The 20596-nt window shown below is 40.5% G+C and overlaps 1 protein-coding gene and 1 pseudogene across 1 annotated transcript in view; both read left to right on the top strand.

Moving 5' to 3' along the window:
* DCLK2 (doublecortin like kinase 2) overlaps positions 1–20596 on the top strand; it is a 277071-nt gene that overhangs the window by 89925 nt on the left and 166550 nt on the right. The window lies entirely within an intron of this gene.
* LOC115864519 (heterogeneous nuclear ribonucleoprotein A3-like) lies at positions 4419–5702 on the top strand (annotated as a pseudogene).

Below are 20596 nucleotides of genomic sequence, written 5' to 3'. Positions count from 1 at the left end.
GGCAAACAATTTGATTTTTGGTCACCCTTCCAACCTCTCTTACAAGGACTTCTGACTGACCCAGTTTGAGTCAGATACCCACTTCTGATCCAAATACTATGGGAAGCGTGCTCACCTCTGTGAGTCTTCCAATCTCTAGAACAAGTCATTGGTTTTGTTCCCTCTGTATTTTTATTTGCTTGGCTGTGAAATGAAGATAATTTTAATTATCTAGCCTTAGCACAGGATTACTGTGGTTTTTAATTGAATAAATACAGATAAAAGTGACCTAATAACTGTAAAGTTCTCTTTAAATGCATTTTTTTGTATCAAAATGCTTGAAAACAATGTGTTTATTATTTATGATCACAAGTAATACCATCCTGATGCCATTTCTGCACCTACTCTCAAGCAACCCTTTTGACTTAGAGCAAAAGTGTCTGCTTTGGTGTTCAGGCAACAGGATCCCCACTCAGCAGCAGTGTTGGTTACCCTTTAGGGGCCACACCCCTCTCTGAGTCAGTGGTGGAAATTGAGGGAGGTTCCTCAGAGGGAGGAACCTCTTCCCACAAAAACACTCACACATTCCTAAATTCAACATTTTGTATATGATTTCAGCGTCTCCATAAACCCACTAAAGCCCTGTCTCCAGCTCAAGATGCAGGGAGCCCCCTCAGAGGCTTAGTAACCTGCACCTCCTCTCCACTGGCAAGAAAGGGAAAAGTCACTTTCAATAGATTTCACTGTCACAATTGAATAAGAGCATTAAATCAGAGGCAGAGAGGAAAAAAAACCCCAAAACCTACATCCTCTTAAAAGGTAACAAATTCCATTTTTATCTCTCCAAAGACCATTTCCTTTTCAATTTATCCAACAGTAAGCCTTCCCTCTTGTGTCATTATGGAACAGGAATTAATGTATTTCTGTCCTTTTTATTTCCTTTAGTAGAAATTTTTTTAATTTAATTCATGAAGGTAACGCTATCCAGTATGATGATTCGTATTATCAGGTTCTACTATAAGACAATAAAATTCTGAAAATAAATCTTATATAATATCTATAATCAGATATATATATGCAAAATGAGAGGTCAACATGTCCACTCAATATGCATTTAAATATGATGAATTTCTGGTCAATTTCTCCCTCAATATGTTTGGACAGTATTCTAATTAAACTAGAAACTTGATTATTTATTCTACTAATTGTTTGACCCACTAACAAGGTAAGTGGGTAAATCTAATGAGCATAAACATGCATCTAGGTAATTTGGGCCAAATCCACTTTTTATGAATCTCCAGCTTGACGTACATGGAAATTGTCACATCTACCAACATAAAGCTGAAGATATTTCAATAGATAAGGACAAACTGTCAGGTCATATTTGCTGCTGATCATCATATGCCATCTAAGATACTAAATCATATGGACGTTTACCTAAATCATGTGGAACTCTAGCTCACATCTAGAGTCTCCTAATTAATGTATAAACTGGGATGATTATTGAAGTGAATTAACCTGGATAAGGCTTTGGCGCTCCTTAGGTGCCCTACTGCACTCCTTTGCTAAATTGTACCCACGTTTCATTCATTAAACCTGAATTAAAATCCTATTTATGTCATTCGCCAGCTGCATGACCTTTAGCAAGTGACTTGGCTTCTCTGCACCTAAATTTTTGTAGCCATAGAGGGGGGATGACTTGAAGGGTTGTCGTGAGAATAAGAAAATGTGTGTACCTCACACAATGCCAAACACAGAGTAAGTACTAAATAAATGGTAAATTGCTAATGCTAGAAAATTTACAAAAATAATGGATGAATTTGCCAATTGTCCTTCCATGCTGTAGACATAACCCTGAACTCAAAAGACATGCACAGGTATACTCGTACAAAATATTTTTATTTGACATTTACATTTACATTTTCTTACCTTATCTTAACAATAGGCCTCTGACACAGAAGCTGATTTTACCATTCAAATGTACCTTTCATTTTTTTCTGTATATTTTAGTAATTTATTGCAGTTTTAAATACTTATCTTTCTGGATACCCCCTTCTGCCCACACCACTACATAATCCAAATAGACCTAAAAATCCACATTGAAATTACCATGGTATCTGTCGCTTACCTGTCAACTTTTTTTTTTTTTTTTTTTTCCTGCGGCTCGCGAGCCTCTCACTGCTGTGGCCTCTCCCATTGCGGAGCACAGGCTCCGGACGCGCAGGCTCAGTGGCCATGGCTCACGGGCCCAGCCGCTCCGCGGCACGTGGGATCCTCCCGGACCGGGGCACGAACCCGTGTCCCCTGCATCGGCAGGCGGACTCCCAACCACTGCGCCACCAGGGAAGCCCACCTGTCAGCTTTTTAAATGAATACTAAATATTATTTATTATAATACTTAAGAAACTAAACGTAGTAGATATTTGCTGGTATTTTTTTTAACATCTTTATTGGGGTATAATTGCTTTACAATGGTGTTTTAGTTTCTGCTTTATAACAAAGTGAATCAGTTATACATATACATATGTTCCCCTATCTCTTCCCTCTTGCGTCTCCCTCCCTCCCACCCTCCCTATCCTACCCCTCCAGGCGGTCACAAAGCACCGGAGCCGATATCCCTGTGCCATGCGGCTGCTTCCCACTAGCGATCTACCTTACGTTTGTTAGTGTGTATATGTCCATGACTCTCTCTCGCCCTGTCACAGCTCACCCTTCCCCCTCCCCATCCTCAAGTTCGTTCTCCAGTAGGTCTGTGTCTTTATTCCTGTCTTACCCCTAGGTTCTTCATGACATTTTTTTTTCTTCTTAAGTTCCATATATATGTGTTAGCATACGGTATTTGTCTTTTTCTTTCTGACTTACTTCACTCTGTATGACAGACTCTAGGTCTATCCACCTCATTACAAATAGCTTAATTTCGTTTCTTTTTATGGCTGAGTAATATTCCATTGTATATATGTGCCACATCTTCTTTATCCATTCATCCGATGATGGACGCTTAGGTTGTTTCCATCTCTGGGCTATTGTAAATAGAGCTGCAATGAACATTTTGGTACATGACTCTTTTTGAATTATGGTTTTCTCAGGGTATATGCCCAGTAGTGGGATTGCTGGGTCATATGGTAGTTCTATTTGTAGTTTTTTAAGGAACCTCCATACTGTTCTCCACAGTGGCTGAACCAATTCACATTCCCATGCTGGTCTTTTTTTTTTGTTTGTTTGTTTGTTTGGGGTTTTTTTTGCAGTACGTGGGCCTCTTACTGCCGTGGCCTCTCCCGTTGCGGAGCATAGGCTCCGGACGCGCAGGCTCAGCGGCCATGGCTCACGGGCCCAGCCGCTCCACGGCATATGGGATCTTCCCGGACCGGGGCATGAACCCGCGTCCCCTGCATCGGCAGGCGGACTCTCAACCACTGCGCCACCAGGGAAGCCCCCATGCTGGTCTTTTTAATTGTTTCTTTGTTCACCTGGCATCTGAACCCCTATATGACTTTTTGTGGGAGGCACCTCTCACTCTGGAAGTCTAAAAAAGCCAGAATGTTTCTTTCCCAGCTTCCCTGGCAGTTAGAAGGGTACATAAGTTAGGTCAATCAGTTACTCCATCACAGATTTTGAAGAAGGCACTTATGACACAAAGAAGGAGGGGATGGTGGCAGAGAATCTATTTGGCAATAGCATTCAGCCTCCAGGAGTGGTGTGGGCAGAAGGGGCATCTGGAGTTCATCAGCAATGGCTATGGTGTCTCTGACAGACCGATTCCATGATATGACTGCATCTGTGGTCCTGTGTCCTGCCTGCCTCTTTCTACCTATTGTCCAAGCCTGACTTCCCAGCCATCCACAATTCAGTTAGGCACTGATTGCCTTCGGGCATTTCCTTTTCTGCTTAAACCAGCCAGAGTCAGTTTCTATAGCTTGGACACAAGAACCCTGACTGATACACTAAATCTAAATCCAGAAACAAAAACTTTTATAACAGATATCTTGAATAACTGTGGAATTTTTCCAAAGAATAGATCAGAGTATCTAATTCCTACCCAGTGAATCATTCGACTTAAAAACAAACAAACAAAACATCTATTGACCTCATGCCTATCTCCAACCCACAACCCATTTCTTTGCTTTGATTCTGTATTAATCAGGAATAGATTTGGTTAACGTAAGAGGGGAAGACATGCAAGTGTTTCTTCTCTCACACTAAAGATGTGCAAAAACAGGCAATCCATTGAGTCATCAGAGATCAGACTCCTTCTACCACTTTTTCCACTGCATTGGATTTGGATGTTGTGCTCTAAATTACCTCATGGCTCAGGATGGCTGCTCTTGAGGTAAAGTCATCACACCCCACATTCCAGGCAGCAGGAAAAACGTGAAAGTGGTGTTCCTCCCAGCTGAATTGCTTCCTTTTAGGAAGCTTGCCTAGGCGAGTCCGGTCTCAAAATGGAGGTAAAACCACCACCCAGTCGCCCCCAGCCCGACTCTGGCCATCGCCGCTGCCGCGGGGGGAGGAGGTCCTTGATCCAGAGGAAGCAGAACAGTTGAGAAAACTGTTTCTTGGTGGTCTGAGCTTTGAAACTACAGATGATAGCTTAAGAGAACATTTTGAGAAATGGGGCACACTTACAGATTGTGTGGTGATGAGAGACCCCCCCAAACAAAACGTTCCAGGGGCTTTGGTGTTGTGACTTACGCTTGTGTTGAAGAGGAGGATGCAACAATGTGTGCTCGACCACACAAGGTTGATGGGCGTGTAGTGGAACCAAAGAGAGCTGTTTCTAGAGAGGATTCCGTAAAGCCTGGTGCCCATCTAACAGTGAAGAAAATTTTTGTTGGGGGTATTAAAGAAGATACAGAAGAATATAATTTGAGAGACTACTTTGAAAAGTATGGCAAGATTGAAACCATAGAAGTTATGGAATACAGGCAGAGTGGAAAAAAGAGAGGATTTGCTTTTGTAACTTTTGATGATCATGATACAGTTGATAAGATTGTTGTTCAAAAATACCACACTCTTAATGGGCATAATTGTGACATGAAAAAGGCCCTTTCTAAACAAGAAATACAATCTGCTGGATCACAAAGAGGTCGTGGAGGTGGATCCGGCAGCTTTGTGGGTCATGGAGGAAACTTTGGAGGCAGTGGAGGTAACTGGCTGTGGTGGAAACTTTGGTGGAAGAGGAGGCTATGGTGGTAGAGGTGGTGGCAGCAGAGGTAGTCATGGAGGAGGTGATGGTGGATATGATGGATTTGGAGGCGATGGTGGTAGCTATGGCAGTAGTAAAGGAGGCTATGGTGGTGATGGGCCAGAATATGGGAACCAAGGTGGTGGATATGGTGGTGGTAGTGGAGGATATGATGGTTACAATGAAGGAGGAACTTTTGAAGGTAACTATGGTGGTGGTGGGAGCTATAATGATTTTGGAAATTATAGTGGACAACAGCAGTCAAATTATGGACCCATGAAGGGGGGCAGTTTTGGTGGAAGAAGCTCGGGAAGTCCCTATGGTGGTGGCTATGGATCTGGTGGTGGAAGTGGTGGATAGGGCAGCAGAAGTTTCTAGAAACTCCAAAGAAAAGGGCTACAGTTCTTAGCAGGAGAGAGAGCAAGGAGTTGTCAGGAAAGCTGCAGGTTACTTTGAGACAGTCGTCCCAAATGCATTAGAGGAACTGCAAAACTCTGCCGCAGAAGGAACGATGATCCTTAGTCAGAAAAGTTACTGCAGCTTAAACAGGAAACCCTTCTTGTTCAGGACAACTGTTCATAGCCACAGTTTGCAAAAAGTGCAGCTATTGATGAATGCAATGTAGTGTCAATTATATGTACATTCCTGAGCTCTTTTATCTGTTGTAGCTTTGCCTTTCTCTTTTTCTTTTCATTATATCAGGTATATTGCCCTGTAAATTTTGGTAGCAGTACCAGGAATAAAAAATTAAGGAATTTTTAACTTTTCAAAAAAAAAAAAAAGAAGCTTGCCTAGAAATACTATGTCAAGAACCTAGTCCTAGGACCACATTTCAGTCTTCAACTACAAGGGAGGCTGGAAAATGAAGCCTTTGTTCCAGGCAGCAAAGACAAGGTAAAGAGGCTTTGCTTCTAAAGTAAAAGGGGAAGATAGGTGTGAAGAAGGCAAGTAGTATCTCTGCCACGCCTCCACAGCAAAATTTGTCCCCCCAAATAAAAGTAGTTTATATTCATGCTCCTCTCACTGTCCTCCCATCAGTATTCTCCCACCTCCACCCCCCTGAAACTCTTCTTGTCAAAGTCCCCAACTTCCAAATTGCCAGAGCTCGTGAAACGTTCCCAGCTTGACATTCTTTTACTTCTAATCAGCATGCGACACCATTTACCACCTTCTCCTCTTGCTCTCCACCACCCACTAACTCCTCCTGGTGTCCCCACTCCCTCAGTGGCTACTTCTTCTCAATCTTCTTTGCTGGTTCCTTCTCCCCTGCCCTCTTCTTTGATGACACACTCCCTCCAAGGCAGTGTATACAATCCCCAGCTTTAAATATCGTCTCTATTCTGATGGCTCCTAAAATTATATCCTCAGCCCTGACCTCTCCTCTGAGTTCCACACTTATGCTGATCTGTGTCTACTCCACATCAACACTTTGCATCTCATATTCGGCAATGTCCAGCATGACACTCCTGATTTCTAAATCAACAAACAAACAAACAACAAAAAAAACGACTGCTACTCAGATTTCCCCCACTGTGTAAATGAATAACCATCTACACAGAGTTGCTCAGACCCAAATACTGCTATTCCTTGATTCCGCGCCTTCTTTTGCACCCACACATTCAGTTCATAAGTAGAGGGTTGTTAGCACCACTTCTAAACATATTCCAAGCCTGTCCACTTCCCTCCAGCTCCACAGCTGCTCCCACAGTGCAAAGTTCAGAACCAGCATCATTTCTCACCTGGACTGCAGAACTAGCCACAGAACTGACTTACCTGCTCCCAAACTCCCTCATCCCACTTTAAAATATAAGCCAACCCCAAATCCTTAAATAGCTTCCACTTTTACTAAGAATCAAATCAAATGGCCTATAAGGCTCTTTGTGTTGTGGACTCTGCCTACATCTATGACCCCAGTTCATACTACCCTCTCCCTCTCTAGCTACACTTTAGCCACACTGGGCCTCTTCTCCTTCAACACATCAGGCTCATTTTTGTTTTAGATCTCTTGCATTTGCTGTTCCCTCCATCTGTAGTATTATTCCCTTCAGGCGTCATCTGGTTGGCCCCATTAGCCATTCAGGCATTCAAGTGCCACTGCCTCAGAGACCCCTTACCAACTCATCTGATATTGTGCCCCACCCACCCACCTGGTCCTCTTTTGCTCTACATGCTTTTTCTTTTTCTTTTTCTTTTCTTTTTTTAATAGTCATGACCCTATCCGAAAGTTTTGGGTATTTATGCATTTGCTTGTTAGTTGTTTTTCTCCACATTGGAATGTTAGCTCCATTACAGCATCAAGCTTGTCTATCTTATTTTCACACTATCCCAGCTGCATCTGAGATAAATATTTGTTAGCTGAACACATGCATGTTTGCACCGTAAGAAAGAGCGGGAGAGGAAGAGAGACTCTGTAATGGAGAGTCCTAACGCTCCATCAGTCACAAGTGGTTTTTATGCAAGTTCCTCCAGTGCGGTGTAAGCACAAGAGAAACCAAACTGGGTCTGGTATGCCCTATGATCTGAACCAGCAAGACATTTCCAGGCAACAGGAAAGGCTGAAAGTGAGGAAAAGTGCGATTCAGTCAGACAGCAAGCAGGGGGACGAGGACAGAGTGTATTCTGAGGGAAGGGTGGTGACAAGTGGTTCAAAGCCAAGCCAACAACAGCCTGGGTATATTGAAGTTGCCGTGTTATGTGAAGTCTGCGGTGTGGGGCAGGATTGGAGCTAGTTTCTTACAGGAACTAGAGAAGTGTCATAACCCAGAAGAATCAATCTCAGGGAAGAGAAGACATTTATACATTGGGTTGGCGGTGCCATTTAGCTAATGTAGGTCATGTGACAATGACTGCAGTGAAACTGGTCATGATCCCCATGTGGACTTCTCCACACCCCCCCAGAATATTAATGCACTGTCTCTTTCCCCTGAACAAATAAAAACATTAGCACTTGTTTACCAGTATAACCATTATTACTTAGGGTAAGTTTGATGTCAGTGATCAATGTGGTCCTACAATGCTACTGGATTATAAATTTCCCTCTAAACTTTGGGGCCATGGGAACATTTCTGTATGTGGAAATAACAACTAAATAAAATGTGGATCTTTCTAGATCATTACAAGAGCAAAAGTCATAAAAATATTTTTATCCATACTCCCATTCCTCAAAGTGTTTTCAGGTACATATTTCTACAGAGGAAAAAATTACAATGTACACATATATTTAATATAGATTATAATTTAAAACCACAGATCACCTAAGCTCCTAACAAAAGAGGTAGGTTTAAATATATTTCTGGTATACCAATGAGTGGACTACTAAATTTAATAATGGAAAAATGAAATAAAACCAAATGGAAAAAATAGAACACAAATTGTGTCTACAGTAAAATTATATGCACACACTGTGTATGTACATGTGCGGATGGATACACAGTGATGTGCTGGAGCTGACTTGCATTGTAGGGTGTTTTTTTTTTTTTTTATTTTTTTGCTGTATGCGGGCCTCTCACTGTTGTGGCCTCTCCCGTTGCGGAGCACAGGCTTCGAACGCGCACGCTAAGCGGCCACGGCTCACACGGCCCAGCCGCTCCGCAGCTTGCGGGACCCTCCCGGAACCGGGGCACGAACCGTGTTCCCTGCATCGGCAGGCGGACTCTCAACCACTGCGCCACCAGGGAAGCCCTATCATAGGATTTTGAGAACCAACTGCTACATTTTCAGGGATTTTGCAAGCCAGTTGTTAAACACGGTCATTATGAAAAATTAAACAGATATCTGTATAGTAGTGCTGGCCACTACTGCACATGTGTTATTTGGTACCTCATGGATGGTTTGAAATTGGCCATGACGGCAGCATTTACACCATGGAGACTGGCAAATGCTACAAATCAGGGTTGGTTATTTTTGTCATGCTGATTGTCTAGACTTAAGAAAGTGGTAGAGAATATGTTAATGTTATTAAACTTGAAATGTGTCCAATCTGTTGTCCTTACATTGTAAGTGGAATTAAAAACTGAGGCAATATTTTGCCAGTATTTGAAAACTTAGCAAAAAATGTGCTCTTCTCACTGACAAATGAGGGAAGATCTTACATTATCACTCTTTTGTCTTAAGCATTAATGTAAATGAAAATATTAATCAATGTTCACGTTAGACCCACACTTAAAGTGCCAGTTGCTAAACATTTACCAGCACAATACTTTGTGTGCCTGTAAAACTAGAGTTCATGATTGTAAAGAAAGCAACAGATAAACTAAAATTATGGGTGAAATACTAATTTTATTTTATTTATTTTTAAATTTTATTGGAGTATAGTTGATTAACAATTTTGTGTTAGTTTCAGGTGTATAGCTAAGTGATTCAGTTATACATATACATGTATCTGTTCTTTTTCAGATTCTTTTCCCATATAAGTTATTACAGAATATTGAGTAGAGTTCCCTGTGCTACACAGTACGTCCCTGTTGGTTATCTATTTTATATATAGTAGTGTGTGTATGTTTATACCAAGCTCCTAATTTATCCCTCCCCACCACATTTCCCCTTTGGTAATCCTAAATTCAAAATCTGTGAGTCTGTTTCTGTTTTGTAAATAAGTTCATTTATATCATTTTAAAAAAATTAAATTCCACATATGAGTGATATCATATCATATGTGTCTTTCCCTTCCTGACTTACTTCACTTAGTATGATAATCTCTAGGTCCATTCATGTTGCTGCAAATGGCATTATTTCATTCTCTTTTATGGCCAAGTGATATTCCATTGTATATATGTACCACATACTAATTTTAAATATTTCCATTTGTAATGATTTTAATATAGAATAATAATTATTTTAAAAGTGAAATAATATAACAAACAAACCTTCCTAGAAATTTTAACATTTTCCAGAAGTAACATTATGGCACAAACACAATGAATTATTTCTCTCTTGACTTTCTTTCCTTCCACAAGTATTGAGCCCCTACCATTAGCAAGGCACTGTTTTATCCCTGATCTTATAAAGCTTATAAATCTTGTGTGGAGTCAGAAATAAAACAAATAATTGTAAAAACAAATATTTAAATGTCAATTTTGTTAAATATGTAAAAGGAGAAGACTAGGAAACCTAGACTAGTAGGATAGGGAGGGCATCTTTTAGGAAACGAACTTTAAGCTGATATTACAAGGAAGAATAGGAGTTAGCTCAACAAAGAGGGTAGAGAAGAGCATCCCAAGCAGAGGGAACAGCATAAGCAAAGGCCCTGAGGGAGGACAAAGCTTAACCTAAGGACACGTCAGTGTAGTGTGGAGTGGCCAAGGCATATGGGGCTGGGTCTGAGTGCCAAGGCTGGAACCACATTGTACAGGGCTTTACAGACTATGGTAAGGGGTCTGACTGTTCTTCTAAGAGTAGTGAGAAGCCATCACTGAATCTTAAAATTGTTTGGCGAGTAGATGCAATGGAAATTAAGAATCAAGGTAGCTCCACTGGGTTCCAAGTGAGAATTATCTGCAACATAGAAAGTGGTATAATCAAATCCTTTTTCCTTTTGCTTTACATCATACTTCATGATAATTGGGATAACGTAGAGGAAGACCCAAATGTCTTGGTCCCATCAGATCTGGGAAATCTAAGGGAAATAATATCATTAGAATGCCTTAATTTGGCCTCCCTATGTTTAGTTCAGATTGGAACCTGGTCTTTTGAGATTCAGATATAAGTATTTCAAGCCACCCAACCCACATGGTCCAATCCCTTTCCAAGATTATTGCAGATTCTCAGGGACTTCAGTTTGCCTGGTTCCTGGGGCACATGAAGTTATTCCAGGCACATCTGGAATCTTGTTCTTTTCCTACTCAATGCTAGAATCAGCCTTACCTAGCTTCCTTCCTTCCTTCGTTCCTCCTTCCTCCCTCCCTTCTCCCCCTTTCCTCTCCTCCTCTGCCTCCTTTTCTTTTTCTGATTGTTTTCCTCTCTCTCTCTTTTGTTCTCTCGTTGTCACTCTTGCTCTCCTAAAATGAATTCATCCTGATACCTCCAGTACTAACCCAACATTCCAGGGTTCCTTCTTGTTTCTCCCTTTTCCTGTTTGTAACCCCCTTTTCTTACAATGAAAAACCTGACTCCCCTTATCCTCAATATACTGACCTACTTGCTCATGCCAAGAATACACAATTTTTTTTTTCAGAATTGCTAAACCATACCACTGAGAAAACACATCATCTGTATTTTGTTAAATAAAGACACTGCAGTTCAGAATGGTTAAGTGATTTGCTTGAGAGACTAGGAAATGGCAGAGCCAAGATTATCCTTTTGTTCTTCTGACTCCTTCTTCTGTGTCCTTCCCACCATTTCTGTTTTTTCAAGACATGAAACAAAATAATGACTCTAAATATTTTATCTCTACTTATAATTCGTCAGCCCCACATGTTCAAATAGTACTCAAGGTGTCAGAAACATTACGGAGTAAGGATGTTGACAGTTTCGACTGGAGTTTTTTGAGTAAGTTCTATACTTTTCATGAGGCAAACAAATTCAGAAGCCACTTCAAAAATGACATGATTTTTACCTTGTATTTTCTGAAAAATTAGCCAATGAGATCAGTGAATTAATTCTAATTAGATGGAAACAGACTATCGTGAGCTTATTTTGACTCCCGTGAGTTTTTTCTCCACCCTCACACCCTAGAGAAGTGAGCTAAGCAGAAAGGTAAAAATTAGCCCACTTCCTTAGATGGGTGGGGTATTTGTTTGCTAGAGAATCACAGGGTTAAGATTCTAACATTTGATGAAATACTGCCATTTACAGCAACATGGATAGACTTAGAGATTATCATACTAAGTGAAGTAAGTCAGACAGAGAAAGATAAATATCATATGTTATCACTTATTTGTGGAATCTAAAATCTGATACAAATGAACTTATTTACAAAACAGAAATAGACTCACAGACACAGAGAACAGACTTGTGGTTACCAAAGGGGAAAGGGGGGATAAATTAGGAGGTTGGGATTAGCAGATACAGTCCACTGTATATAAAACAGATAAACAACAAAGACTTACCATATAGCACAGGGAACTATATTCAATATCCTGTATAAGCTATACATAATACCTTTCATAAGCTATAATGAAAAAGAATATATATATGTATAACTGAATCACTTGGCTGTACACCAGAATCTAACACAATGTTGTAAATCAAATATACTTCAGTTTAAAAAAATGATTCTAACATTTGAGATCGTGTATAAAATTTTTATATAATTTAAGGCAATCACATTGTGTTGCCAGTTTGTACACTCAGGTCACCTTTGTAGGGCTACTAGAAAGGACATCGATGCCAGAGTCCATGTTTCACTAGGCAGGTTTAGGCCTCAGAGTATAAATAGGTTAACTGAAAATAGAAGCAGTTTTTTTTTTTTTCCCTTGAGCAAGAATACCTAGGTAAGAAGCATTGTAATTAGAATGTATACAGTAATTACAGATGTACTCCTGTATATCAAATGTGTTATACTCCTCAAAATCTATTATTTCATGGTCTTTGAAGCAACCATTATGATATCATGATGGTGAAGCTGTAATTAGAAGCTAAGTCGTACCAACACATTTTTGCAAAACAAAGTGAAAAATATTACCCTTTTCTTCTTCAGGGGAAAGAATAAGAAGATTTTACCCATAGCGCTAAAAATTAAGAAGTGTTAAGAGTAAATAGGAAAGGCAACTCTATCTCACTCTGTGGGCCCCTGGAGGGCAGTTCTGCAGACTTCCTCTTCCTGGGACAGCCTGAAGCCACCAGGAAAAAGATGCAACAGAGTATGAGATAAACAGGAGGAGTTAATGAGCCGCCACTGATTACTACTTTGAAAGAATGCCACTATCCTTGAGGCCTTATTCGTAAAAAGGATTTTTAAGTGGATTCTCAAGGAATACAGCTTTTGCCCAAAAAACCTGTAGAAAAAACCAAAATACTATGGTCTGCTGTGGGTGGTGGGTTGTGATGAGGCTGGTGGAATATTATCTCCTCCAAGGACATTGGGGCATGGGCTGGGGCTCCAAGGGCCAGTCCCTCGCTGGCTCCGCCCATCTTTGGGTGCCACTTTGCCTCCACTGCAATATCTTACCATAGCAGGTGCTCAGTGAATCATGCACAAATATCTCACATGAATGACACACTGCACGAACCAATGAGATGAAGGTTAGGGAGTGACTCAAGAGTCTGGTGGGGCGGGGAGAGCACAGATTACTGGGTTCATTCTTAAGTTGGAGAAGTCAGGGGAGGACCTGTGTTTTGTATCCAGAAACGTAATCTTCACAACTACCTGGTGACCATCCTTTTCCCCATTCGGCACATAGGGAATTGAAGCTTAGAGAAGTCTGATATTGCCCAAGGCACGTGGCTAGGATGGGATCCCTTTACTCATTATACTCCAAATGCTCACTCCACATCATGCTGGGAAGCTATGTTAGTTGAAGAAAAAATATTTTGTGTCTTTGGAATAATATTGGTGTCTGGCCAGTGGCAATCAGGTGATCATCAGCAGGTACAGAAACACTCCTCTCACCAAAGAATGAAAACGTTGTATTTTTCCTGGACTGGGCTGGCAGAAGAACTGTATAGCTGATGATTCACGCCCTGTATGTGAATGCAAATGGGCATGTTAGGCCCAGGATGTGCACACCCCCAGGTTTGCTCGGGTCTGCCTGCTTGCTCCATGAAGAGCCCCAGCCACTGTCACTCATTTCCAAACTCCCAGAGCCCTTCCAGAACCCCCACGAAGGAGGGCCGGGCGTGGACACAACCTCTATTACAGCCATGATGGCAGGACCTATGGCAGCCCTGGTACCCAGGCCTAATCTGCCTGGCTCCACAGGCAAAGTACGGTACCCCCAGCTGTGTAATCTGCCTCCCCAGTGGGGCTGTGTAATTCGGCTAGTATGGGTTAGAGGAGGCAAACTAATCTACACAAAGGAAATGTATGATAAGGGTCTGGTTTTTGCCAGGCACTGTTTTAGAACCTGGGGAATCCATGGTGAACCAGTTCTCAAGAAGCTCGTATTCTCTTGGGGAACCTCAGGTTATCTGACTTGGGGCCAGTGCTTTTAACCTCAACAGCACATTGCCAATTCCAGTGACCCACCTGACACATGTATGTTCTTTTTTTTAAATTATTTTTATTTTATATTGGAGTCGAGTTGATTCACAATGTTGTATTAGTTTCAGGTGTACAGCAAAGTGATTCAGTTATACATACACATATAGCTATTCTCTTCCAAATTCTCTTCCCACTTAGGTTATTACAGAATACTGAGCAGAGTTCCCTGTGCTATACAGTAGGTCCTTGTTGGTTATCTATTTTATTTTTTATTTTTATTTTTTTGGCCACACCATGCAGCACGGGGGATCTTAGTTCCCCAACCAGGGATCGAACCTGCATCCCCTGCATTGGAAGTGCGGAGTCTTAACCACTGGACCGCCAGCTTCCCTAATTATCTATTTTAAATATAGCAATGTGTATGTGTGTGTGTATATATATATATATATATATATATATATATATATATATATATGTCAGTCCCAGACTCCCAATTTATCCCTTCCCCCACCTTCTCCCTTTGGTAACCATAAGTTTGTTTTCTAAGTCTGTGAGTCTGTTTCTGTTTTGAAAATAAGTTCATTTGTTTCATTTTTTTTAGATTCCACATATAAGCGATATCATATGATATTTGTCTCTCTCTGTCTGACTTACTTCTGTATGTTGTAATTCTCACTGCAATATTTGGTAAGAAATGAGAAACTAAATATATAGGGATCTGTTATAACAAAAACATCCCCAAATGCTGAATCTCCAAGAGTCCTACTATTATCCCTAAATAACATTGGAGGGTGTGTTGGGCGTGACTCAATGCAGGAAACAGAAACCACTCTTCACATTTTAAACAGAAAAGGACTTAACACATGGAATTAGGTGCTAATAAAATGCTTGGCAGAGCTTGCTCTCTAGAAATGAAATGTAGAACCACTCCTTAGAACCAACTCACTGGGAAGCTATTCCTCTGAGGCTACTATTTGAACAATTGAGCTCAAGAACATATGGTCATAACTGAAGTGGAGAAATGAGGAAGTGGGAATGAAGAAGTTGAACGTGGCATTCAGCTTCCTCTCCACAGCAACACCTGTGAATACATAGAGACCTGGATAATGGACACGGTAACACCACTAGCAGAAAACTTCATATTTTATGACCTTGTTTGCCAATGGAATAAGGCAAAAGTCAAGAAAATGGCTTCCACTTCTGCCTCCCAAATCTCATGCAAGTGCACCAAATTGGAAGAAACTACCACGGGAAATGAAATTTTCAGCATTCCAAACTCTGCAGTATAGAAAAACATACTAGAAGGATGATCAAATAAAAGTTGAATTAGCAAGTCCACAATGCCCGACACACAGAAGGAAAGACTGAGTTTACCATGTTGAATGATCACTATAGAATTACCAGTTAAGTCACATCTCCAACCTAGTGCCTAGTATAACGTCCTACACATATTAGATGCTCAATGAAAAGTTTGATAAATAAAAGAATGAATCAATGAATAAATGCATTGTGGATGTCACAAAAACAAACTTTAATGGTTTTTTTCTTTTTTAAAAAATTATTCCTAAATGAGGTAGTGATGGTTGTTTTGTTCAAATACAAACTGAAATATTCTTGACTGTCTCATTTCCCTTTTGTGTCTATCTAAGCAGCTTTTACAAAGCTCAGGAAGTAAAATAAGTTTTAAAAAATAGAAGAAATCTAGACTTTTTTTCTCCTTCCTTTTTTTGGACAATGAATTTCCCTTTCAAACTTTTGTGGTTATTATTGCTAAATGTTTCCTCCAAGGAGAAGTCTTCCTATTTTGTTTATTTTTAGAAACTTAAGGTTGCATACAGAGAAGGCTTTTGAAAACTGGAATCTCAAAAGGGAACTTCTAGGCAATGGCTCTTTATCTAGACCAGGATAGCAGCAACTCTGAGTAGATTATAAGAATATAGCCCTGCAGTGGGTCAACCTCTGATCCTCTTTGTTCCACATTAAACAGCATTTTTCAAGACTACTTTTCATTCTCTTTCCCTGTAGCATATCAACAACCAAATCCACTTAACCCTAACAAAAAGTCATCCAGATGTTTCCTTGCTTAAATTGGAACTAATTAGGATTGGCACTAAGTTGTACAAAGTATTATCATAGAATGCTGGAACCAAAAGGAATTTTAAGTCATACCGTGCTACTGTCTTGTTTGTAGGTGAACCTCTTGTTTGTAGGTGAGCAAACTGACATAGAGTGAGGTTGAATATATTCAGCCTCTATTCCTTACTTTGGAAACATTCTCTCACGTATATTTGTTCATCCAGTAAATATTTAGTGTATATGGCACACAGAGCACTATGCAAGGACTTGTATGGAGATGCTGGGATGATTCCAGGCACGTACCCCAAGACTACAAGCCAATAAGCCACACACAGATCCAACCACATAGGACTGAATGCATGAAAATAATATACATGTTCATGACTGCTCATTCCTTACCTGGGCTTCCCCCACAAGACCCTACCTCTCCCTCTCTTCATGTCAAAATCCTGTGCATTCTTCAAAGCTCAATTCAATTGTTAGTTACTGCTATGGTCTGAATGTTTGTGTTCCCTCCAAATTCATATGTTGAAATCCTAATGCCCAATGTGATAGTATTAGGAGGTGGGACCTTTAGGAGGTGCTTAGGTCATGAGGGTGGAGCCCTCATGAATAGGATTAATGCCCTTAAAAAGAGACCCTACAGAGCTCCCTAGCCCTTTCTCACATGTGAGGATACAATGAGAATTCTGCATCCTGGAAGAGAGACCTCAGCTGACCATGCTGGCACCCTGATCTCAGACTTCCAGTCTCCAGAACTGTGAGCAATACATTTCTGTTGTTTATAAGCTACCCAGTCTGTGGTTTTCTGTTAAAGCAGCCCAAACAGACTAAGACAGCTACCAAATTAAGATTTTCTCAAACCGTGCAATCACAATTGATGACTACCTTTTAAGAATTTCCAAAGGATTTCTTTTGTTTTTCTGTTATGGCATGTATCAGGTTGTCATCTGGTGGGGCAGATATTTTGTAGATGGATACATATCTATTTTTAATGTGGTTCCAGCACTGTGGTAGACTAAGATAACAAGGAATCCCAGTAGCTATAAACCCTTAGGAACACTGGATAAAAAATAACAACAACAAAAAGTCTTTACAGTTAATTTTTATCTGAAAGAAATGGAGTCCTCAAGTATATACATAGGGAATTGAAAGCCAGAGTGATAAATATAAGAATTGAGACTGTGGCAACTTGGGGAAGCTGATGGAAACAGTGGCATTGATTTGGTAAGACCAGGGTTTTAATGCCCATCAGGAACAAAAGCTGTCTTCGGCCCACCTGAAGGGGAGCAGGAACAGAGATGCCTACATAAGGCCAGGACTCTCCAAAGCTACAATCCCAGCCAAAGAAGACCAAAAATCTCAGCCAACCATATCAAGAAATGACAGTTAACTCTGTGTAGGAAAAAACACGACTTCTGTGAAAAATAAAAATTCCAAACCTATTGCTTTCATTGGTGTGTAATCTGAATTTACTTTACCTGATCCTGCAGGAAACCTCAAGCCTAGAAATTATCCTGGACGACTGTTGCCTCCAGTACACCAGGAGGATGTTAATATTAAACTCTGCTACCCATGCAGCATGGAATGAGCACAGACAAAAATGAGCCTCACTGCAGGGGAGCTCATAATAGAAATTCACATAGAATGCAAAAAAAAGAATCAGGGATATAAACAGAAGATTTTTTAATCTCAAAATTTGGTATATAGAAAAACAATCTGAAAGAGACCATAACCTAAGTATGTGTTTTAAATTTTGAAAATCTAAAAGGCATCGTAAAAACAAACAAATGGCAATTCACTATAAAAGAAAAGCCAAAAATTTTGAACAAATTCAAACATCTGAAGCCAAGTCCCTTTAAAACCGAGTTCCCTTGCAGAGTTAATGATTTATCTCTCTATCCAAATTTTATTGCCTTTTTTGTCCCATCTGACCTCACTCCTGTGCTAAATGAACACTAATCCACCAGAATCAGATGACTGAGATTTTTGTTATTGATAATATTGTTAATATTCTAAAATTGTTGATGTCACCATTAAACGTACAAGCTCAGGTGGTTTCTCCAGGGCAAGATGAGCTAACAGATCTCTGAACCATAGACCACCTGGCCAAAAAAAATCGTAAACCAGAGACATCCTGACTCCCAAAACTATGATTAAGATATGTCACAAGACGATGATTAACCCCAGCTTCTTTGTTCTTCCCCCTTAAAAATACCCCCTAACTTAAGGACCAAGTTGGAGTGGATCTGAGGCTTGTCTCCCACTCCCTTGCCTGGCGCCCTGCAATAAATCCTTTCTTTGTTGCAAACTCCCACTGTCAGAGTCTGGCTTTCTGAGCTGCAGGCACACGAATCTTTGCTCGGTTACACATCTAGAAATGAATAGTCATTTAAATTTACCACGGGACAAATGGGTTAAGCAGCAGATTAGAGCCAGCTGAAGAAGGAATTAGTAAACTTGAAGATACGTTTGAACAAATTTTCCTCACTGTAGGACAGTTAAAGAAATAGAAAATATGAAAAGGCATGGAGAAAAAAATTTGAAGGTCCAACTTACATCTAACAGGAATTCTAGAATGAGGGAATAGACAGGATATGGGCGATAAAATATTTGGAGAGATAATGGCTGGTTGATAAAAATCAGTTGATAAAAGATATATTTTCCTCTTTTGCTAGATAACTGACTGCTTTGGGGCATAAACTAATTATTCATATTTATATTCTTAGAGCATTGTAAGAATTCATTAAATATAGATTGAATTAGTATAATGGAAGTGTACAAATATCAATAAAGGACAAATATTAAAAATAAGATGTGAGGGACTTCCCTGGTGGTGCAGTGGTTAAGAATCCGCCTGCCAATGCAGGGGACACGGGTTCGAGCCCTGGTCTGGGAAGATCTCACGGCCATGGAGCAACTAAGCCCGTGTGCCACAACTACTGAAGCCAGCACACTTAGAGCCCATGCTCTGCAACAAGAGAAGCTTAGAGCTCGTGCTCTGCAACAAGAGAAGACCCACTCACCGCAACTAGAGAAAAGCCCGTGCGCAGCAATGAAGACCCAATGCAGCCAAAAATAATAAATAAATAATTTAAAAAAGAAAAGATGTGAGAGGTATTACTAGAGAAATACAAAGAACGTGCTACTGGTGAAGAATTTATAGCAAGAAATTGCTTACAGCTGGGATTATTAGAGAAGAATTCACGGAAGAGGGAAAGGAGTACCATTTGGCAGGTGGGCGGAGGGGTTGGCCATTCCAAACAAACGGGATGATCTAACAAAGGCAGAGAGTGGGAAAAGGCAAAAAGCATTCAAGAAAAAGCAAGTGGTCCATTTTGGTTAAGTTGTATATCTAAGGACTAGTTGTGGGAGATCAAAGAAACAGAGCCAGATGATGTAGGCCTTGAATGTCAGACTGAATATTCTGGACTAGTCGAGAAAGAAAAAGCACCTCAAGTAACTCATTGCTGGAGGTGTTTCAACAGTGGGGTGACAAGATCAGAACTGTTGTTTAAGAAGATTGATCCAACCAACAATTACACCCAATATGAACTAAAGGGAAGACATAGGAGTCAGGAAAAACAATTGATTTGTGTGTCACAAAGGACTCTTGATAGTGACAGAAAATGCAACTCAACCTGGCTTGAGCAAATAAGAGTTTTATTAGATCATGTAACCAAAATGTCCAGGGTAGATCTGGTCAGGTATGTCTTTACCCAGTGTTCTATAATAAAGAATTTGACCAGCCTTTGTCCTTGGCTCCTGGGAAGTAACCTCTAAATCCTTGGAACTTCCTGAGTAATGGAGTATTTTTATCATTCATGGGGAACCCTGATAGTTTACGCTAATGAGGTGACTCACGTTGGGCCCCTTAGTTTATGCTAAGAAGACGGCTCATAGGGGGTCTGGCCACACCAAAAATCAAGGGTTGGGGAATTGAGCCATGTGATATCAGCCCGATCTCCCCAGAGGGGAGGGGGACTGGAGGCTGAGTTTAATCATATGGCTAATGATTCAATCAATCATACCCACATAGTGAAATCTCAGTAAACATGCAAGATAACGAAGCTTGAGTAAGCATCCCTGGTTAACAGTATTCTGTGCATATTGTTACATGTTGATGCCTCCTGACCCTGTGGGGAGAGGATAGAGAAGATTTGCATTTGAGACCCTCGCAGACCTCGCCCTCTCTTCTTTTTTTTTTTTTTTTTTTTTTTTTTTTTTTTTTGCGATACGCGGGCCTCTCACTGCTGTGGCCTCTGCCGTTGCGGAGCACA

The sequence above is a fragment of the Globicephala melas genome, chromosome 5, assembly GCF_963455315.2.
Source record: "Globicephala melas chromosome 5, mGloMel1.2, whole genome shotgun sequence".
Taxonomy (NCBI): Eukaryota; Metazoa; Chordata; class Mammalia; order Artiodactyla; family Delphinidae; genus Globicephala; species Globicephala melas.
The sequence above is the reverse complement of the archived record's forward strand: the minus strand, read 5'-3'. Positions and strand labels throughout refer to the sequence as shown.